Source organism: Pongo pygmaeus, chromosome 18, assembly GCF_028885625.2.
Source record: "Pongo pygmaeus isolate AG05252 chromosome 18, NHGRI_mPonPyg2-v2.0_pri, whole genome shotgun sequence".
NCBI classification, from domain to species: domain Eukaryota; kingdom Metazoa; phylum Chordata; class Mammalia; order Primates; family Hominidae; genus Pongo; species Pongo pygmaeus.
This window is the reverse complement of record NC_072391.2, coordinates 6,243,518-6,265,240: the sequence shown is the minus strand read 5'-3', so window position 1 is coordinate 6,265,240 and position 21,723 is coordinate 6,243,518. Positions and strand designations below refer to the sequence as shown.

At 48.0% G+C, this 21,723-nt stretch overlaps 1 long non-coding RNA gene across 2 annotated transcripts in view; it reads right to left on the bottom strand.

Moving 5' to 3' along the window:
* Positions 1-21,723, bottom strand: part of LOC134738573 (uncharacterized) — a 106,280-nt gene extending 84,557 nt beyond the window's left edge. Inside the window, exons 1-4 of one of the 2 annotated variants that reach the window (XR_010124381.1) lie at positions 21,635-21,723; positions 10,409-10,547; positions 2,811-3,161; positions 98-1,228 (exon numbers count right to left, since the gene is read on the bottom strand). This is a non-coding gene — a long non-coding RNA (uncharacterized LOC134738573). Of the gene's footprint in view, positions 1-97; positions 1,229-2,810; positions 3,162-10,408; positions 10,548-21,634 lie in introns of those variants that run through there. The other variant, XR_010124380.1, reaches the window with a different exon arrangement.

The following is a 21,723-nucleotide window of genomic DNA, read 5'->3' as shown; positions in this document are numbered from 1 at the left end:
CTCTCACATGTTTTAGATTTTCAGGCTTAGACCAAGAAAATAAGTTCTGTCCTTCCAAGAAAATAACGTTCATAACACTTACTGTATACCAGACTGATTTCAGTGCTTTACATGTATTAATTTACAGCAACTCTGAGGCAGGAGCTGTGATTATGCCCATTTAACAGATGAGAAAACTGAGGCACAAAGCAGTGCTGGAATTTCTCAAAGTCACACAGGTAGCAGGAGACAGAGCTCGGATTTGAACTCACTTTGGGTTCAGCAACTCACAGCTCTCACCTATGACATAATATTACTTCTGTGGTCAAAACACTTAGACCGGATTTCACAGGAATCTTGTGCTTGCCTGGGTGCTAGGGAGGTTTTCATCGTCTTCCTTATCTCACAGTTCAAAACCCAGGGCCTCCATGCTCTTGCTATGGTGGCCGTTCACTGGCAGGAGGCTTCTGGGAAGGTTCTCCTTTTCCATCATTTTTCTTATTCGTGGTTTTTTGTCTCATTGGTGTTTATCTTCAGAACTTTGTTTCCTTCTGCTCAATTCATAATCAGAGTACTTTTCCTCTTGGCTGAATTCATAAGTGTTTATTCAAAAAGAGGTTGGGCGCAGAGCCAGGCGACTGACGACACCCGGCTCGTCTGGCAAGTGGATATCAAATTGTTGTATCTCGTTCTGCCATTCGAGGCTCCTGCTGTGGGGCTGGGCCATCTGCCAGCTCTCCAAGGAGCTGGTGGGAAACCACTGCAATCAGAGTGAACCCACGGCCCGGGTCAGCCTGCCTCGGCACAGCTCTCCAGGTGGCCCACAGTGCCTTTTGGGGACACATCTGCATTGTCAGGCAGGGCTGTGGGAGGGCCGCCTGCCTCCTGTCCATCACAGGGAAAGCCTACCCTTGTCCCGCGTCCCTTCCAGGCAGACTGTGTGGAGTTTGCTGCATTAACCTTTAATATGGCTAAAATGTTTTCCTTCAATGACAGTAATGCTGCCAGAACCCATCAAGATACCGAGGAACTGATGTGCTTTGGCAGATGATGATGGAAAGACGGGATTCCCGGCAGCCTTTCCATCCCTTGCTCACAGCCCACGAACGTCTCCACCTTCCAGCAGGGCTTCTGTCACGGTCAGGGCAGAAAGAGAGAGTCCATCTGGAGCAGGCTCGGATTTTAAATGAGTGTCCCCGATAATTTAACATGATTGATGGCTGAGGTATTTCACCAAGTTCAGGAGTACCTGTTCTCAGAGAAAGGCAGCCAGCCATGACTGTATGACCTGGGCAAACCGTACTAACAAGACGGCAGGTCTCACCCCTCCCCACAGAGCTCCAGAATGTATCAAAGAGTGAAACAGCAGAGGGATGGTCTGGGTGGAGTCATTGTGGCTGGCAAGGGACTGTGACAGCACCTTGTTAGGCTACCCCCAAGAGGAAATTTGGAGAGCGGGTGGGAGGACAGTTCTCAGTGCAAGCCAAGTCTCCTGGGAAATAACCTTCAAACTTTGGAGGATTGTGAGCAAGATGGGACCAGCAACTTCTACCTAAAAGAATGTTAATAGCAAGACAACTCATCCTAATATTGGTCCAAGCTAGGACTTTATTATGCATCATAAAGGCTCTGAGAATAACAATCTAACCTCCGAAAGGGCTGGGGCTTTGAAGAATCTCAGGCAACTTGCTTCCTTCTGCTCCCTGACTCCCCTGGAGCACAGCAAAGCAAGGAAGCACTTAGAGCCAAGCTTGAGTTCTGAATTTCAAATACAGGGAGTCCATCTCTTTCTACCCAGTTGTTCCCTAGATGAGTAACTAACTCCTTCCCCTTAACTGCACATACTTCCTACCAAAGCACAAGCGCGATGGGCTGTCCATGAGCCTCCCGCAAACATGTGCACCTTGTCACATAAATTCTGTCACCCAAAGAGACCAGACAAAATGCAAAACCAAAGTGGAGCCTTTCCTTGAATGATAGGTTCTAAAGAGTTTTGGACTCTACAAAACCCGAGTTAGGAATTGCCTGTTAGAAGCACCAGCCCTTGTTTTAAAGAGGCAATTTAAGAATAATAGCCATGCTGATGCCACACTACGCTAAGAGAGAATAATGAACCTAATAAAACTAGCGATTTTCCAATTGCTTTTGCTGTTGGAAACACTGATTATGCTAATTAAAGGGTAGAATAGTAAATACCCACTCTTTTGCATCCAATTAAGTGTTAAGATTATTTCTCAGAAGCATTTGTGGAAAATAGCACTTCTGATAATCATGGGTCCCAAATAAATAGAGTCAAGTGTGGTGTGGTACATGTGTGAGAGTCTGTGTGTGTGTGCATGTGCGCATGTGTCTTTCTGGAGCTCATTTTATGGAGATCCCACATCGCTCCCCAAATTCCTATGAGGCCAAATAAGAAAAACCACAGTTTCCTAAGACTACAGCTTGGGATGTCTTTGGAAAAGGTTTGTATTGAGAACACAGCCTACGGAAACTATTTCACATTGGCAACATCTGTGATTTAACATTGCAAACATCAGAAATACAACTGGTTCTTCAGAGTCACCTAAGCCCCTCATAATGGCAATATTAGCTTCTTCTAAATAATAAATTAGCCAGTCAAACTGTGTTCTACAGCATGTTAGAAGTTTCATCCTTCTAGTCAATGTCACATTTCAAGGCAAAGTCGATTTATATGTAAGTTAAACAAAATGCTGTCACTAAAAATTGAGAATTATGTCTACTACAATCAGAACTGGAATAAATAAGTATTAGAGGATTTGCAAGTTAAAGCAACCATAGAAATGCTATTATCAGGAAGGAAAATGTATTACCTGCAGAGGGTACAGATAAGACGCTAGAACCCAGAAGAGAAAGAATCTCTGTAAATATTTCCATTAAGTTAACCAAGAGTGGCTGGGTACGGTGGCTCATGCCTGTAATCCCAGGACTTTGGGAGGCCAAGCAGGCAGATCACGAGGTCAGGAGTTCAAGACCAGCCTGGCCAACATGGTGAAACCCTGTCTCTATTAAAAATACAAAAAATTAGCCAGGCATGGTGGCGTGCACCAGTAATCCCAGCTACCTGGGAGGCTGAGGCAGCAGAATTGCTTTAATCCAGAAGGCAGAGGTTGCAGCAAGCTGAGATCACACCATTGCACTCCCGCCTGGGTGACAGAACATGGCTGGGTTTTGGGAAAAAAAAAAAAATAAAGAAAGTTAATCAGGAGTGAGAATAAGATGAGTTTTTCACCCACAAAAGGAGATGAGATTCATGCAGTCTTTCAACATGCATTCCATCAATAGTGAGCACCTGCTCTGAGCTAGGCCAGTTCTAGGTCCCAGGAAATGGGTAACCAACCAGACATGGCCCCTGATTTGGAGCTCACATTTTAGAGCAGCTAAATGGACAGTAAACAAGAAAGCAAATTAAGATCATCTTAAATTGGGGGAAGTTCTTTAGAGAAGCACTTCCACAAAGCTGAATCGTATCATAGACTATGACTGCCAGGCAGTAGGGAAGGTAATATCCCACCTGCCTGTGGATAGCAGAGCTTCTGAGCCCTTGCAAAGTATTTAGTACTAAGATTTCTGTCTTAGGTCAAGTTCCCTAAAAGCAGAGCCTGAGGCAGGGATTGAGTGCATGTAATTCATTCAGGAAGAACCCTCAAGAGATACGAGTAACGAAAACAGGATATGGCAGGGCAGGAGCTAAGTGAGATGTGGTCTCAGCTGGAGATGGGCTCCAGTCTGATCTCACAGGGAGCTCCAGAGGATGAACTGCACCACCATGTTATCCCAGCCTAAGGTCTTTTGTTCTCCTGTGTCAGCCAGTTGCTGGCCAAGGGCTGCAGACACTCTCGGAGCCCCAGCAGACAGGAGGAGAAGGCACATGGTCTATGGTCTACTCTTTTGTGCACATCCAACCACCTCTTTCCCAGCTGACACTGCTGGAGGTGGAGAGGGAAGAGATGTCATCTCCTCCCATGGCAACATGTGGGATGGCAATGGCCCTTTTCCTGTTGGGTGTAATCTGCTGCCATCTCTTGCTGTCTGCAGCCTGACACAGAAGGGTGAAGGTCACCAGGTTCCACTGACAGAGGTCTTTGTCTCAAGCAGCAACACTAGGAACATGTCTCCCTTGCAAGATTCAACCACATTTCATGACTGTCTGCAACACACCCCATGCCTCTGATGGAAGGAACACAATGCCCCATGCTACAGCCATTTCTGTCAGACTGGGGTCCCTGATCTCAATTTCCCTCTGCATTCCCCAACTCTGGGCTCTGCAGACACATTTCAGATCCATCCTTAGTACCTCCCAGGAGGCAGAAGCCAGAGGAAATAATCCTTGCCCCAATGCACCTGAGCATGTCACTTCACTGCATGCTCTTTCTCCCTCTGCAGGAAAAAATCAAGCTTGTTGAATACTTACCAATGTGCCCACATGCATTTAGTCCCCACAACCACTTCATGGGGCAGCATTATCATCCCCAAGTTACAGACGAGGAAACTGAGGAGAGCATTTATATAACATGAATCTAAGTGGTGGACAAAGGATCTAACCAGGCAGTGCGGCACCAGAGCACACTTTTTTGTTGTTTAGAGAGATGGGGTCTCTCTCTGTCCCTCAAACTGGAGTGCAGTGGCCTGATCATAGCTCACTGCAGCCTTGAACTCCCAGGCTCCAGCAATCTTCCCACCTCAGCCTCCCGAGTAGCTGGGACTAAAGGCATTCACCACCAACCCAGCTAATTTTTAAAAAGCATTTTTCTAGAGATAGGGTCTGATCCCAAACTCCTGACTTCAAGCGATCCTCCTGCCTCAGCCTCCCAAAGTGCCCCCACGCCCAGCCCAGAGCACACTTTTTTTTTTTTTGGATGGAGTCTCACTCTGTCACCCAGGCTAGAGTGTAGTGGCAAGATCTCGGCCCAGAGCACACTTTTAACCACTGTATCATTCTGCCTCTGGGTAGGTTAGTCAAGCCCTGTAGCTGATCAGATGTCTGTAGAGAGAAGGAGACATCAGTCTCCCCTTCTTCCAAACACCCCCAACTTGTACAAGTGATTTTCTCAGATCCATCAGCATCAGGAATGGGGATGAGCAGGGCAGCCTGTCCCCTTCCCAACAGCCCAGCAGATATCCCAAGATTACATCTCATTGGCTCTGACTAGGACATGAGCCCAAAGCTGAACCAGTTGCTGTAGCCATGGCATACAGCAGCCTCGGTCCTCTGGCCAGGCCAGAGCCACATCCCACCTCTGGATCCTCGGGTTGAGTCAATACATCTTGAACCAGGTGCGGACTGAAGCTCCAGGGGGAGTCAGAGTAATGTGATCCAGCCAAGCAGGAAGTGGGTGCTGAGCAGGCAAGCATTCATCACCCAGTGCACACATTAGGGAAGGCCTGTGGTGGCTTAGTCCCACCTGCGGGCAAAGAAAAGAGTGCCTGCTCCGTGCCAAAATGTGATGCCCAACACTTTGTATTAAAGCTAGCGTACTCTGTAATCCCAGCTACTTGGGAGGCTGAGGCAGGAGAATCACGTGAATCCAGGAGGCGGAGGTTGCAGTGAGCCAAGATCATGCCATTGCACTCCATCCTGGATGACAAGAGAGAAATTCTGTCTCAACAAACAAACAAACCAAAAAAAAAGCTAGCCGGCTTAATCCTCACAAAGATGCCATCTACTTTATGGCATTCTACAGGTAAAAACACTGAGACACCGGGAGATTTTAAAACTCACCACCAGCCAGGCGTGGTGGCTCATGGCTGTAATCCCAGCATTTTGAGAGGCTGAGGCAGGAGAATTACTTGAACCCAGGTGTTCAGGACCAGCCTGGGCAACATATCCAGACCTCGTCTGTACAAATATTTTTTAAAAAAAAATTAGGGCTAGGTGCGGTGGCTCACACATGTAATCTCAGCACTTTGGGAGGCCAAGGCAAGTGGATCACTTCAGCCCAGGGGTTCAAAACCAGCCTGGCCAACACGACAAAACTCTATGTCAACTAAAAATACAAAACTTAGCTGGGCATATTGGCACATGTCTATAATCCCAGCTACTTGGGAGGCTGAGGCACGAGAATTGCTTGAACCCAGGAGTCAGAGGTTGCAGCGAGCTGAGATCATGCCACTGCACTCCAGCCTAGGTGACAGAGTGAGACCGTGTCTCAAAAAAAAAAAAAATAGGTATGGTGGCACATGCCTGTGGCCCCAGCTACTCAAGGGGCTGAGGTGGCAGGATCGCTTAAGCCCAGGAGTTCAAGGGTGCAATGAGCTATGATTGTACCAATGCATCACTATATATACACATATATATGTATATGTATATAGGTATGTCTATATAAACACATATACGTGTATATGTGTGTGTGTGTATATATGTGTATATATATAAAAAACACACATGCACAGATTCACCACCACCAACTCAGAAATTACCGTCTCCCTCTATTCTAAGGAATTATTTTTCATTTTGCCATCTCTGAAGTTGGAATACACCTTACAATCACTGGAACGTCACGGTCTTGTTGGCAGCATTTTTCTGCTTAGTAGCCCATAAAATAATAGCACATCTTGTAACAGTGTTGTAGATGCTATGAGATCCTGGGGAAGCCCAGAATCCTAACTCCACCCTGTCTGACTCCAAAGACCACATATTTTTTATGCCTTTGGACTGGGGCACAGATGCAGACAACTCGAGCTTTGCTGATTGTGAGAAAGGTATGAGAAATGGCCCTGATGGAATTTTCTTCTTGTACTTGCAGGGGAACAAAGCGGCATCATTCCACTATTCCAGGGGAGGTGCTAAATATGAGGATGACGCTGTCCAGCGGTCCCTGGTGGAGTCCTACACTCACCCAAACAGCAATGACACAGAGCGGAGGGAGAACATCAATACCGTCATGAACTGGCTCACCAAGGAAGACTTTGACTTTGTGACTCTGTACTACAGACAGCCAGATAACGTGGGATATCGATTCGGGCCAGAGGCAGTGAACAGGAAGTTGATGATTCAGCAAATCGACAGGACAAATATCTGGTGGGAGCCACTGAGAAGCACAGCCTGCAGAGCACCTCAGCGTCATCATCACATGACACCATGGGATGACCACCGTGAAGAAGAGACCCAATGTCAACAAGATCCCTTGTCCAACTACATCAAGTTCAGGGACTTGGTCAAGTTTGATATTGTGGGCTACGGTGGCTTTGGGATGTCCTTGCCCAAATTGGGGCAAGAGGAAGCCCTTTACCAAGCACTGAAGAATGCGCACACTCACCTCCACGTCTACAAGAAGGAGGAGTTTCCAGAACACTTCCATCTCACTAAACACTACCGGGTTCTGCCAATCATGATGTGTGCCAACTCTGGTTACAGTACCAATGGGGTAATTTCATTCTAAAATGAATAAAGTCACCTTGGATCTGGGAGACAACCATTAGGGAAGGGTGGTTCTGCAAAAATCAAACATAAGCGCACAGCCGGGCACGGTGGCTCACACCTATAATCCCAGCACTTTGGGAGGCTGAGGCAGGTGTATCACCTGAGGTCAGGAGTTTCAGACCATCCTGGCCAACATGGTGAAACCTCATCTCTACTAAAAATACAAAAATTAGACAGGTGTGGTGGCGGGCATCTGTAGTTCCAGCTACTCTGGAGGCTGAGGCAGGAGAATCACTTGAACCTGGGAGGCAGATGTTGCAGTGGGCCAAGATCATGCTACTGCACTCCAGTCTGGGCAACAGAGACCCTGTCTCAAAAATATAATATAATAAAACATAACAAAACAAAATAAAATAAAATAAGTGCACACACTACGAGTTGTAGCCCACAGGGTTCTAAGTGTTCCCCACTCCCTGCCCAACAAGTGCTGCCCCAAATTACCATTATACAAAAATAATGACCAATTCAACTTGACAAGGCTGATTTAAAAATAAAAATAAGTCTGGCTGTGGTGGTTCACACCTGTAGTCTCAGTGCTTTGGAAGGCCAAGACAGGAGGATTGCTTAAGGACAGGAGTTCAAGACCAGCCTGGGCAACATAGGGAGACCCCATCTCTACAAAAAACAAACAAATAAATAAATAGCCAGACATGGCGATGCATGCCTGTAGTCCCAGCTACTCAGGAGGCTGAGGTGGCAGGATTTCTTGAGCCCAGGAGGTCAAGGCTGCAGTAAGCTATGATTGTACCGCTGCACTCCAGCTTGAGCAACAGAGCAAGACCCCGTCTCTAAAAAATAAATAAACAAATAATAAAAAATAAACACCACCTTCATTATTCAAAATTGTGCATAGCGCTTCACTAAACACTGAATAGCAGTTCTTTCATTTTTGCTTTCCCAACAACCCTATAAAATAGATGCTTTTAGTTCCACCATTTTAAAGAAGAAATCAAAACCTAGAGAGAAGTGACTTGAGATTAAAGATGTAAGGTTGGGATGGGTGCAGTGGCTCACACCTGTAATCCCAACACTTTAGAAGGCTAAGGTAGGTAGATTGCTTGAGCCCAGGAGTTTGAGACCACCCTAGGCAACACAGTGAAACACCATCTCTACAAAAAATGCAAAAAAAACATGTAGCTGGGCGTAGTGGCACGTGCCTGTGGTCCCAGCAACTCAGGAGGCTGAGGTGGGAGAATTGCTTGAGCCCCGGGGGTGTCGAGGCTGCAGTGAGCCATGATCACGCCACTGTGAGACAGGAGGCAGGACTTGACTCCACAGGCAGGGCTTGGACACCAGACCAAATTGAGGACTAGCTAAAACAGGGCTGGGGCAGAAGTAGCTTTCCATCAGAGATGCCCACCAGTGTGCCATGTGAGTTTACTATTGCCATGGCAACACCCGGGAGTTACTGCCCCTTTCCATGGCAATGACCCAGTGACTCAAAAGTTACTACCCATTTTCTAGAAATTCCTGCATAAATTGCCCTTTCATCTGCATGCAATTAAAAGTGGGTATAAATGTGATTGCAAACTCTCTGCCGCTACTCTCTGCCTCCAGGGTAGCCTTGCCCTACAGGAGCAGTCACAGGGCTGTAACGCTGCCTCTTCAATAAACCTGTTTTCTTCTATACCTCCGGCTTGCCCTTGAATTCTTTCCTGGGCAAAGGCAAGAACCCTCAAGTGCTATTGAGAGGTGACAGCATGCTGGCAGCCCTCGAGCTCACTCTCGGTGCCTTCTCTGCCTGGGCTCCCACTTTGGCGGCACATGAGGAGCCCTTCAGCCCGCCGCTGCACTGTGGGAGCCCCTTCCTGGGCAGGCTGAGGCTGGAGCTGGTTCCCTCAACTTCCAGGGAGGTGTAGAGGGAGAGGCGTGGGCGGGAACCGGGGCTGGGCGTGGCGCTTGCGGGCCAGCATGAGTTCTGGGTGGGCATGGGCTCAGCGGGCCCCACACGCTGAGAGGCCAGCCGGTCCCCCCGCCCCGGGCAGTGAGGGGCTTAGCACCTGGGCCAGCAGCTGCTGTGCTCGATTTCTCACGGGGCCTTAGCTGCCTCCCCGCAGGGCAGGGTTCAGGACCTGCAGCCCGCCATGCCTGAGCCTCCCCCCTACCTGCAAGGCTCCTGCGCAGCCCGAGCCTCCCTGATGAGTGCCACCCCCTGCTCCAGAGGCGCCAAGTCCCATCGACCACCCAAAGGCTGAGGAGTGCCAGTACAGGGCACCAGACTGGCAGACAGCTCCACCTGCGCCCCTGTGTGGGATCCACTTGGTGAAGCCAGCTGGGTTCCTGAGTCTGGTGGGGACTTGAAGAACATTTATGTCTAGCTAAGCAATTGTAAATACACCAATCAGCACTCTGTATCTAGCTCAAGGTTTGTAAACGCACCAATCAGCACCCTGTGTCTAGCTCAGGGTTTGTGAATGCACCAATGGACACTCTGTATCTAGCTAATCTAGTAGGGACTTGGAGAAATTTTGTGTCTACCTCAGGGATTGTAAATGCACCAATCAGCACCCTGTCAAAATGGACCAATCAGCTCTCTGTAAAACAGACCAATCGGCTCTCTGTAAAATGGGCCAATTAGCAGAATGTTTGTGGGGCCAGATAAGAGAATAAAAGCAGGCTGGCCCAGGCAGCAGTGGCAACCCGCTGGGGTGCCTTTCCACACTGTGGAAGCTTTATTCTTTTGCTGTTTGCAATAAATCTTGCTGCTGCTCACTCTTTGGGTCTACACTGCCTTTATGAGTTGTAACACTCACCGCAAAGGTCTGCAGCTTCACTCCTAAAGCCAGCGAGACTATGAACCCACCAGGAGAAACAAACAACTCCAGACGCACCACCTTAAGAGCTGTAACACTCACCTTGAAGGTCTGTAGCTTCACTCCTGAAGCCAGCGAGACCACGAACCCACCAGAAGGAAGAAACTCTGAATACATCCGAGTATCAGAAGGAAGAAACTCTGGACACACCGCCTTTAAGAACTGTGACACTCACCACAAGGGTCTGCGGCTTCATTCTTGAAGTCAGTGAGACCAAGAACCCACCAGTTCCGGACACACGATGCTCCACTTCGGGGCTCCGCTGCCCTGCATCAACTACACTCTGGCCTGGGTGGCAGAGAGAGAGACCCTATCTTAAAAAAAAGAAAGAAATGTAAGGTTAAGTGCTGTCCCCAAGGATGCGTAGCTGATCATTATACAGAGTACACAAAAATCAGTAAAAAATTCACCACAAAGTCCCCCCGCCACTAGTTCTCATTTGCCCATATCAAAAAATATGCAAGCCTGTTCATACAAAGACACACACAGATGCTCATAGCAAAATTATTCACAATTGTCAAAAGGTGGCAATAACACAAATGCCTATCAACAACAGATGAATGGGCAAACAAGTACAGTCTACCAGTGGGATGGAACATTAATCAGCCAAAATATGGAATGAAGGGCTGATTCATCCTACAACCTGGATACACCTTGAAACCATTAGACTAAGTGAAAGAAGCCAAATATTAGATGATTCTATTTATTTATATATATATACATTTATATATATTTATTTATATTTATGTATTTATATATATATATATATATATATGCCCAGAATATGAAAATCCAAAGAAACAGAAAGTAGATTAATGGTTGCCAGGAGCCAGGGGTGGGGATAGTCAGGGGGAAATAAGGGGTGACTGCTAATGGACACAGGGTTTCTTCTGTGATAATTAAAATTTCTAAAATTGATGGTGGTGATGGCTGCACAACTCTGTGAATATATTAAAAACCACTGAATTATACACTTTATTTATTTATTTAGAGACAGGGTCTGGCTCTGTTGCCGAGGCTGGAGTGCAGTGGTGCAGTCTCAACTCACTGCGCCCTCCACCTCCCGGGCTCAAACTATCCTCCCACTTCAGCCTCCTGAGTAGCTAGGACTACAGACACACACCACCATGGCCAGCTAATTTTTTTGTATTTTTGGTCGAGGCAGGGTTTTGCCATGTTGCTCGGGCTCATCTCAAACTCTTGGGTTCAAGCGATCCTCCCACGTCAGCCCCCCAAAATGCTGGGATTACAAGTGTGAGCCAACATGCCTGGACAAATTGTACACGACAACATGGCAAAACCTGGTCTCTACAAAAAATTTAAAAATTAGGCTTGGCATGGTGGCTCACTCCTGTAATCCCAGCACTTTGGGAGGCCGAGGTAGGTGGATCACTTGAGGTCAGGAGTTCAAGACCAGCCTGGCCAACATGGTGAAACCCTGTCACTACTAAAAATATTTTTGAAAAATTTGCCAGGCATGGTGGTGAGTGCCAAGGCTGAGGCAGGAGAATCGCTTGAACCCAAGAGGTGGAGTTTGCAGTGAGCCGAGATTATGCCACTGCACTCCAACCTGCTGGGCGACAGAGCAAAACTCCATTTCAAAAAAAAAATTAAAAATTAAAAATTAAAAATTAGCCAGCGGTGGTGGCTCGTGTCTGTAGTCCCAGCTACTCAAGAGGCTAAAGTGGGAGGATTGCTTGAGCCCAGGAGGTTGAGGCTGCAGTGAGCCAAGATTGTATCACTGCAATCTGGCCTCAGCAACAGAACAAGACCCTGTTTCACAATTTTAAAAACAATTAAAAAACAAGCCTAAAGAAAACACAAAAACCAATGCTAACTGTCAGACATAAATGAAGTGGTCTATTTTTTGTTAACTACCAACTAACAATTCATAGCAGAAACAAAGTTTAAATGATGCTATAGCTGGGCGCCGTGGCTCACGCCCGTAATCCCAACACTTTGGGAGGCTGAGGCGGGTGGATCACCCGCCCGGTCAACATGGTGAAACCCCGTCTCTACTAAAAATACAAAAATTAGCCGGGCGTGGTAGCGGGTGCCTATAATCCCAGCTACTCGGGAGGCTGAGACAGGAGAATCGCTTGAACTCCGGCGGGGCGGAGGTTGCAGTGAGCCAAGATCGCACCTTTGCACTCCAGCCTGGGCAACAGAGCGAAGCTCCGTCTCAAAACATAAATAAATAATTAAATAAATGATGCTATAAACCTCATGTGAGGGAAGACTGCCCCAGGTACAGCTTGAAGAACCCTTGCTGTGAATAGGAGCCAAATGCGATAATTATGCTTACAACTTGCTTCATGTTAGCTTGTTGCAACTCCAGAGTGTAACAGGTATAAGAAAACTCATGGGGTTACTGTTTAATGTTGGTGGAAATATTCACATTAAAATACAACACTTTATCACCTAAGGTATATTTTATCCCTCAAGTGGCCCGGAACACTGTGATTACTGCACACCAATCGCACGCCCATAGCTAAGGCCTTGCCAAGGAGAAATTCCACAGTCACCTGGCCTATTTCTAAACCTGGTTTATGACGTTTTGTAACAGGATATCTTGACAGTAGCATGAGGACATTTAACGAGACAAGAACATTCCCCACTGGCCAACCAGATAGTTTCAGGGAACAGGATGCTGTGCTCAGTTTAATCTTCTGCTGAACCGACCATTAGGCAGAAAATCCTTTGGGTCAATGCCTCTCACTGAATCCACTTCTCAGATTCCTGTCCACCTGCCTGCTTTGCAGTGCATAGTAAAGTGGGCCTTCCTTGACTCTCTTCAGGGACCAATGTGCTTGAGGCCATCATGAGGACATTCATTCTTTTCTTTTTTTTTTTTTTTTTTTTTTTTTTTGAGAGAGTCTCACTCTGTCGTCCAGGCTGGAATGGAGTGGTGTGATCTCAGCCCCCCACTGCAACCTCTGAACCTCCCAGGTTCAAGTGATTCTCCTGCCTCAGCCTCCTGAGTAGCTGGAATTACAGGCATGCATCACCAAGCCCAGCTAATTTTTCTATTTTTTGTAGAGACAGGGTTTCACCATGTTGGCCATGCTGGTGTCGAACTCCTGACTTCAAGTGATCCACGTGCCGCGGCTTCCCAAAGCGCTGGTATTACAGGTGTGAACCAACGTGCCTGGCCGAGGGCTTTCATTCTTGATGGACTGCTCCATAGCCTCAGAGACAGTCGGACCGGTTTCTTCAATCAGAGCAGAGCAGACAGGAAATTTCTGTATCCACCAGGCCAAATATTAGACCAACTCTTCAATGTACAGAGAGCATCACTTTTCTTATATGCTAGAATATCTGTTGGTCCAAAATATAAATAAATAGTATTGTAGCCAGCCACAGTGGCTCATGCCTATAATTCCAGAGCTTTGTGGGGCTGAGGCAGGAGGTTCACTTGAGGTCAAGGGTTTGAGACCCGCCTGGGCAACATAGTGAAACCGCACCCCCACCGCCACCTGCCATCTCTACAAAAATTAAAATAATTAGCTGGGCACAGTAGTTTGGGCCTCTAGTCCCAAATACTTGGGAAGCTGATGTGGGTGGATTGCTTGAGCCCAAGAATTTGAGGCTGCAGTGGGCTATGACTGCATCACTGTACTCCAGCTAGAACTCGCCTCAAAAAAACCCAAAAAAGTGTTGCAATTGACATTACTTTGTCATTTGAAAAGACGGACAAACAAGAAAGGTATTTGGCATTTACCAAGCAATTACCCAGAATCCTCATCCCATCCTACCCCCACTCTTCCCCTAAAAATGTATGCATGTGTATTTATACCATAAAAAATACATCTATTTAGCTCTGGAATCAGATTGCTTGGGTTCAGTGACCTGATCTAGCATTTGCTCCTGTTGACTCAGTGCAGACAAGCCATGTAACTCAGTTTCCCCAGCTGTAAAATGGGGAATGGTGCCCTTACTGGGCTGCCATGAGGGTAAAGGAGATAACATATATTTATAAAGCATTCAGAACAATTCATGATACATAGTAACCTCTATATATTTGAGCTTATTATTACTGTCACTACGATTATCATCATCTTGCTGTTTCCAATGGCTACGCTTTCTACATTCTCTTCCTTAAAGACCTTTAAATCCTTGGTATTCTCTCCACCACCACAGAGAGCAGTGTCCTTGTAGTTTAAATTCTCAAAGACTTCATGGATCTAACAAGCATGACATTAACTAAGGGACAGTTTTCTTTCAGGGGATTGGAATCTAAAATGGCTTTTTTATTGTTATTATTTTTCAGAGAATTATAATGTGTTTCAACAAAGGCGGCCATGGCTTTGATAGTGTCCTCATGGATACGAAGACCATATTCAGAGCTTTCGGGCTAGATTTCAAGAGGAATCGCCTGGCTGAGCCTTTTAACAGCACCCACATCTACCCATTCATGTGTAAGCTCCTGGGAGTCACTCCCAAACCCACAACAGCTTCTGGCAGTCACCCAGGAAATGCTCGTGAACTATTACAACCAGCAGCCGGGTGAGATACAAAAAGCAGCTGCCAGAAAACTGTCAGCATAGTCTGCTCTGTCCTGAGATAGAAAAGAATCAAAAAGGGGTCTCATGGTGGGGAGGAGGGAATTCAAGCAGAACAATCCTGTTTCTCAGCAGCTTTGCAGCCCCAAGAACAAGATGCCAACAGCTCCAAACAGATAGCACGGGAGGTAGGGAATCCCCCGACCTGCTGGTAACATTTTACATTGTGCCTTTTGGGGGCAAAGGGAAGGCGCTTTATAGAGAAAGTCAGTCCGTAATCCTTCCGGTCCTCAGGAAATCACTGTGTACAGTCTGCCCCCAAGATGCCCCTTCCAGATACAGAAATCAGCCCTCCTTCAATAGCACAGAAAGCTCTTCATAGGGGAGGAGCAAAACCCTGCTGTTCACTCGATGCTGAAAAAAGGACAGGGGAGAGTCTGAAATGAGACTGCAAATTCTCAAGGCTTCAAACCCCTTCAATCTGGGTGATACAAAGGAAGAATAAAATCATCTCGGAATTTGCTGTTGCCTTCTTTTGTGGGTTGTTTACACACACTGGCTATCTTTCCTTTTGCCAGGAGAGACTTGGATACTGTCCAGTGATCTAACGAGGGCTTAAAGCAATTACATGCAAGAAGGAGTAATGGGCTGGCCACAGTGGCTCATACTTGTAATCCCAGGAATTTGGGAGGCTGAGGTAGGAGGATCACTTGGGGCCAGGAGCTTGAGATCAGCCTGGGCAACATAGTGAGAACCTGTCTCTACAAAAAATTAGCTGGGTGTAGTGTCACATGCCTGTAGTCCCAGCTACTGGGGAGGCTGTGGTGGGAGGATCGCTGGAGCCCAGGAGTTTGAGGCTGCAATGAGCTATGATTGTGCTACGGCACTCTGATTCCTGCCTTAAAAAAAAAATGAAAAAAGGGGAGGGCAGGGGTGATATACATCCTTTCTCTTCTTGTAAGCCACTGCCCATGATCTCCTTGTGAACCTACAGGAAGCAGTCTGTTTTGTAGAAAACTAATTAAACGAATGACCAATTCACAAAATTATGGAGGATTTTTCTTCAAGTTTTGGAGTTTTGCTACAACTATTTTGTAGCCCCTCCCCTGCCCCACGTCCCACTGGGAGCCTGGGTTAAGCTGCATCTGACTGTCAGTTACTGATAAGCAGGACATCCCACAAACAGATTTTCAGCGAATTGGCTTTCAGCAAATTGATCATTTGGCAAAGTGGTCATTAGGCAAATGGGTCATTTGGCGGAGAGGTCATTTAGTAAATCGGCTTTCAATGACTTGCCCTATGAGATGTCTCTAGAGTGAGCATTTTCTTGGGTTAAATGTACATTTCATTTCCATAATTAATACTCACTAGTGGCTAGATGGGAAACTCCCCAGGGAACCAAGAGCAGCCAGAACAGCATCTTCATAATCAGGCAATTAAAAACCCTCTGGTTTCTTAACAGGAGCGGAGGTACAGAGGGCAGCTGCTCTGCAAGGCGCAGTGATCGGGCTCAGCATTGTCACAGGAGCTCTTGCAGTTCTGCTTTTTGCTAGTGTGACATACACAGCCATTCGTCAGAAAAGGGACTGAGTCTCCTCAGTGGTCTTTGGGTCTTCTGTAGTTGATCATCATATGTCGTGATAACCCATGACAACTCCTTGCCACATGCCACGGGAGGTCCAGCACTCCAAGAACCCAGCAGCCAGGGCTGGCTTCATGGGCTTGCAACCTGGACAGTCCCACAGGGACACGGAAGAGTCCCCACTGTGGTTTAATAATCTGCCATCACCATCTTGAAATTCTTTATTTTTTAACAAGGGTGGCCAGGGATAGTGGCTCATGCCTGTAATCCTAGCACTTTGGGAGGCCAACGCAGGCAGATGGCTTGAGCCCAAGGAGTTTGAGGCCAGCCTGGGCAACATAGCAAGACCCCATCTCTACAGAAAATACAAAAATTAGCCAAGCGCATAGTCCCAGCTACTTGGAGGCTGAGATGGGAAAATTACCTGAGCCCAGGGAGGTCGAGGCTGCAGGAGCTGAGATTGTACCACTGCACTCCAGCCTGGATGACACAGTGGGATCTTGTCTAAAAAATAACCACAAAGCTGGGCGCGGTGGCTCATGCCTGTAATCCCACCACTTTGGGAGGCTGAGGCAGGCCGATCACTTGAGGTCAGGATTTTGAGACCAGACCGGCCAACATGTTGAAACCTCACCTCTACTAAAAATACAAAAATTAGCTGGACAAGGTGGCGCATGCCTGTAATCCCAGCTGCTCAGGGGACTGAGGCAGGAGAATTGCTTGAACCTGGGAGGAGGAGGCTGCAGAGAGCCGAGGTCGCGCCATTGCATTCCGTCCTGGGGCACAAGAGTGAAACTCCATCTCCAAAAAAAAAACAACCACAACAACAACGAGGGCCTCACATGTGGCTGAAAACAACAGAAATGTATTTTCTCACAGGCCTGGATGCTAGAAGTCCAAAATCAAGGTGTCAGCCGGGCTTTGCGTCCTCTGAAACATGTAAGAGAGAACCTTTCCTGCCTCTTCTGGCTTCTGGTGGCCGCTGACAATGCTTGGTGTTCCTTGTAGATGCATCGCTCAAATCTCCCCTCCCTCATCACATAGCTGCCTTCTCCCTGTGTCTCTGTCCTCATCTGACCTTCTCCTCTTTTATTTTATTTTTTTGAGATGGAGTTACCCTGTCACACAGGCTGAAGTGCAGTGGCACAATCTTGGCTCACTGCAACCTCCGCCTCCTAGGTTCCGGTGATTCTCCCACCTCAGCCTCCTGAGTAGCTGGGATTACAGGAACCAGCCACCACGCAGTGCTAATTTTGTATTTTTAGTAGAGATGGAGTTTCACCATGTTGGCCAGGCTGGTCTCGAACTCCTGACCTCATGTGATCCGCCCACCTCACCCTCCCAAAGTGTGCTGAGATTACAGGCATGAGCCACTATGCGCGGCCCTCATTCTCTTCTTTTATAAGGACACCAGTCATTGCATCTGCCCCCTCACCAGCAGCCCCCAATCCGGTATGACTCATCGTTACTTGATTACATCTACAAACACCCAATTTCCAAATAAGGTCACATTCCTGGGTACCGAGGATTAAGATTTCCAATTTTTTCCCTGACTCAATTTTTTTTGAGTCAGGGCCTCACCCTGTCACCCAGGCTGGAGTACAGTTCTGTGATTATAGCTCACTGCAGCCTCAAACTCCTGGGCTCAAGGGATCCCCTGACCTCAGCCTTCCAAGTGGCTGAGACACAGGTCCACACCACCATGCACAACTAATTATTATTATTATTTTTTTGTACAGGTTAGGTCTCACTCTGTTGACCAGGCTGGTCTCCTGACATCAAGCAATCCTCTTGCCTTGGCCTCCCAAAGCACTGGGATTACAGGCATTATCCCGTGCCTGGCCCTCTTTCTACATCTCAATCATTGTATCATTAGCCTGAGCTGCCCATATTCCTTATTCTGCCCATCCCTGACCAAGCTCCTCGTTTAACATAACTTCCATCTCGATATCATGGGGCCTGCTGGGCACTGCAAACAGCCTAAGGAAAGTGGAAACTTTACTTAACCTTAAATCCTATTACAAAGTCCACATTGAACGTAATTTATATTTGAACTATAAAATTTTCTGTAAGTTGAAACATGACCTATAAAGGTCTCTACACCCTGAAGCAACGTTTTCGAAAGAAATCAATTGGTCCTTTTCTGCACAAACCATTACCCATAGGAGAGATAAAGGAAAAACTTCAATGTACTGATTGAACTTCCATGCCCATAGCTTAACTTCTAAAAGGCAACCATTCCATACTGTTAAACTGCCTTAGGTTGCTATTGCTGTTATTAAAGAGACCCTCAAAGCCAGAAGGTGAATCTTGATGTGAATTCTTGTACGTACACACACACACTCTTGCAACTGAAACCACTCAGATTGTCCTAATGCTGCTCCCCATAGCAACACCACCTGGAATTTTACGTTTGGTTTTAAGCATCAGTCCTAATCTTAACTTGCACCCGAACACACCGCACCTGTGAGAGCCACGTGACATTAAAAAAATCCCTTCAGTGAGGCTGGGCATGGTGGCCCACGCCTGTAATCCCAGCCCTTTGGGAGGCCAAGGCAGGTGGATCATGATGTCAACAGATTGAGACAATCTTGGCCAACATGGTGAAACCCTGTCTCTAGCAAAAATACAAAAATTAGCTGGGCATGGTGACGCGTGCCTGTAGTCCCAGCTACTCGGGAGGCTGAGGCAGGAGAATCGCTTGAGCCTGGGAGGCAGAGGTTGCAGTGAGCAGAGATCGTGCCACTGCACTCCAGCCTGGCAACGGAGGGAGACTGTCTGAAACAAAAAAATCCCTTCAGTGCCTTGATCCTTCCAGATGCAGATCCAAGAGAGATGGCATTTGTCCCTCACCAGAGCCCGCGCACCAAGATAAAGATTTCTTCTGGCCAGGCGCGGTGGCTCACGCCTGTAATCCCAGCACTTTGGGAGGCAGAGGCGGGTAGATCACCTGAGGTCAGGAATTGGAGACCAGCCTGGCCAACGTGTTCAAACCGTCTCCCTACGAAAAATACAAAAATGGCCCGGCATAGTGGCTCACGCCTGTAATCCCAGCTACTCGGGAGGCTGAGGCAGGAGAATCGCTTGAACCTGGGAGGTGGAAGTTGCAGTGAGCTGAGATCGCGCCATTGCACTCCAGCCTGGGCAACAAGAGAGCGAAACTCTGTCTCCAAAAAAAAGAAAAAGAATAAAAGACTTCTTCTGTGTGCATAGCTCAGCTCTGTGGTCCGCTAGGGTCCTTCCTCAATCTGCTTCCAATCTATGGACTCAGGAAAGACTGAACCAACCTAGATTTATTAATATTTTAGTATAACATAATACAGTGTTACTTACTATGGCATTGACCGTATATGCCCTTTTGCTGCTTGGAAGAAAGACAATTAATAGGTATTATGTGAGTTAATAAAATAAGCCCCGGATTTATGAGTATAACTAACCTGTTCCCACTGGTTTTTCTTGTCTCCTGCAGGCAGAGAGCTGAACAAAACAGCAAAAGCAAAGCCCCTGGCCCAGTTCTGAAGCCAACCTTCCTTAATCACCCAGACCCATCCCTGGTTAGGACTTGCTGTGGATTCTCAGGCGACTCCATCTCAGGATACAGGGACTGAGAGGGTGTATGCAACATCTCAGACCCAGAAACCGTTGATTCTGTCTCAAAACACAGCAAGAACCACATCCCACCCTCTTGATTTAAATGAAAGTGTTTGGGGGAATAAAAAATGAACCTTTTTTTTTTCTTTGTCAGATCTTGCACTCATTTGGTTCTGGTGGGGAACAACAGCTATGAGGGAACAAGTGTATTCAATTAGAATTAATTCCCCTCTCTTATTCTCATAGCTGAGCGGGGCTCAAGTGCCTCTCATCTGAAAGAGGTAATAAGATTTAATCTGTCTCCTCATCTACCTTCTGCAAGTATACTTAACAAATTAGCTCTCGGGACTCCTCCAAATGGAGTTTTATGAGGGATTTGCTGAGGTAAACGTTTTAGACTTTGAACACAGTTCAGTATTTCAGGAGCAGTACTGAAATTGGAACTGTGTTGGTAACTGCCTTGCCTTTCAACTCAAGACACAATAACTTTGAACTAAAATAATTATTTTTTGTTGTTGTTTTCCATTCTGTCCCCACGTCTGTATCACCACCACCCCCATCCCACCCTGCAGGAGCTAACTCCTCCTTCCTGTCCCTGCAAGATCAAAACTTCTGGAAGCCCCGCTAGCTCTGTGTGCCCGCCTTCCTGGAAGATATCGTACTTTTATACTTATTTGTGTGATAATTACTTCAATGTCCACTTCTCCCACGAGCCTCCGAGCCCTTGGAGGGCCGGGACCACACCTAGTTTTTCTCATTGTTACATCTCCCTTGCCAGGCACATCGTGGGTGCTTAATAAATATTTAGTGAACGAATGGCTTGTTGGGTAACAGTCCAAAGCCTGGGGAACAGGGGGAACGCTCCCTCCTGTTGGGCCCCAGAGGGGTGGCGCTGATGGAGAGGAGGCTAGGATAAGGCCTCCCGGACCGAAGCGCGCACCTGTAAGGCCCCTGCCAAAAAGACTTTCCTGAAGGTGCAGGAACTGCGAGAGCGCCTATGGTGGCCCAAGGACTGACCCGACGATCCCAGAGACCCTCGCCCTAACCGGCCCCGCCTCCCGGGCCGCAAACCCAGACTCCACCCGCCCGAAGCTCCGGATCCTGGGGCCCGCCCCTGGCCCCGCCTCGGCCGACCGTGGCCCCGCTCCTGGGGCTCCCTCAAACCCTCCCCAGGTAACGCCCCCCGAACTTGAGCCACACTCCGACCCCCTCCTCAAGCTCCTCTTCCAACACCCGGGACTCCTCGCTCCGTCTCGGCCCCGCCCCAAGCCCAGCTCCTTCTCGGCCCCTGAGTCCAGCGCCGATCCGCCTCCCAGGCCCTGGGTCCCTCCCCACACCGGCCCCTCCCTAAGCTCCGCCTCTCAGGGCCCGAGCAGCGCCTGGCCACGCCCCAGGGCCCGCCTCCTGAGCGCAGCCCGCAGCCCGGACTCGGTCCCGCCTCCCGGACAATAGGCCCCTCCCCACGTCGGCCCGTCCCTAAACCCCGCCTCCCAGAATCCGAGCAGCGCCTGGCCATGTGCTACGACACAGTCAACGCCCCACCCCGGCCCCGCCTCCTGAGCCCTTCTCTTGGTCTCGCCTTAGCCTCACCCTAAGACCTGTCTACTGGGCTCTGCCCCGAGTCCCGCCTCCTGAACCCAATCATCGTTTAGCCCCGCCCTAATGCCCGCCTCCAGGATGCTCATCCTACCCACGCGCAAGGCCCCGTCTCCAGGTCGCCACCAACCTGGACGCTTCCGAAGCCCCGCTCCCAGGATCGCCTTATCCTGGCCCCGCCCCAGGACCCGCCAACCTGGAGTCTCCCCAGGACCTGCC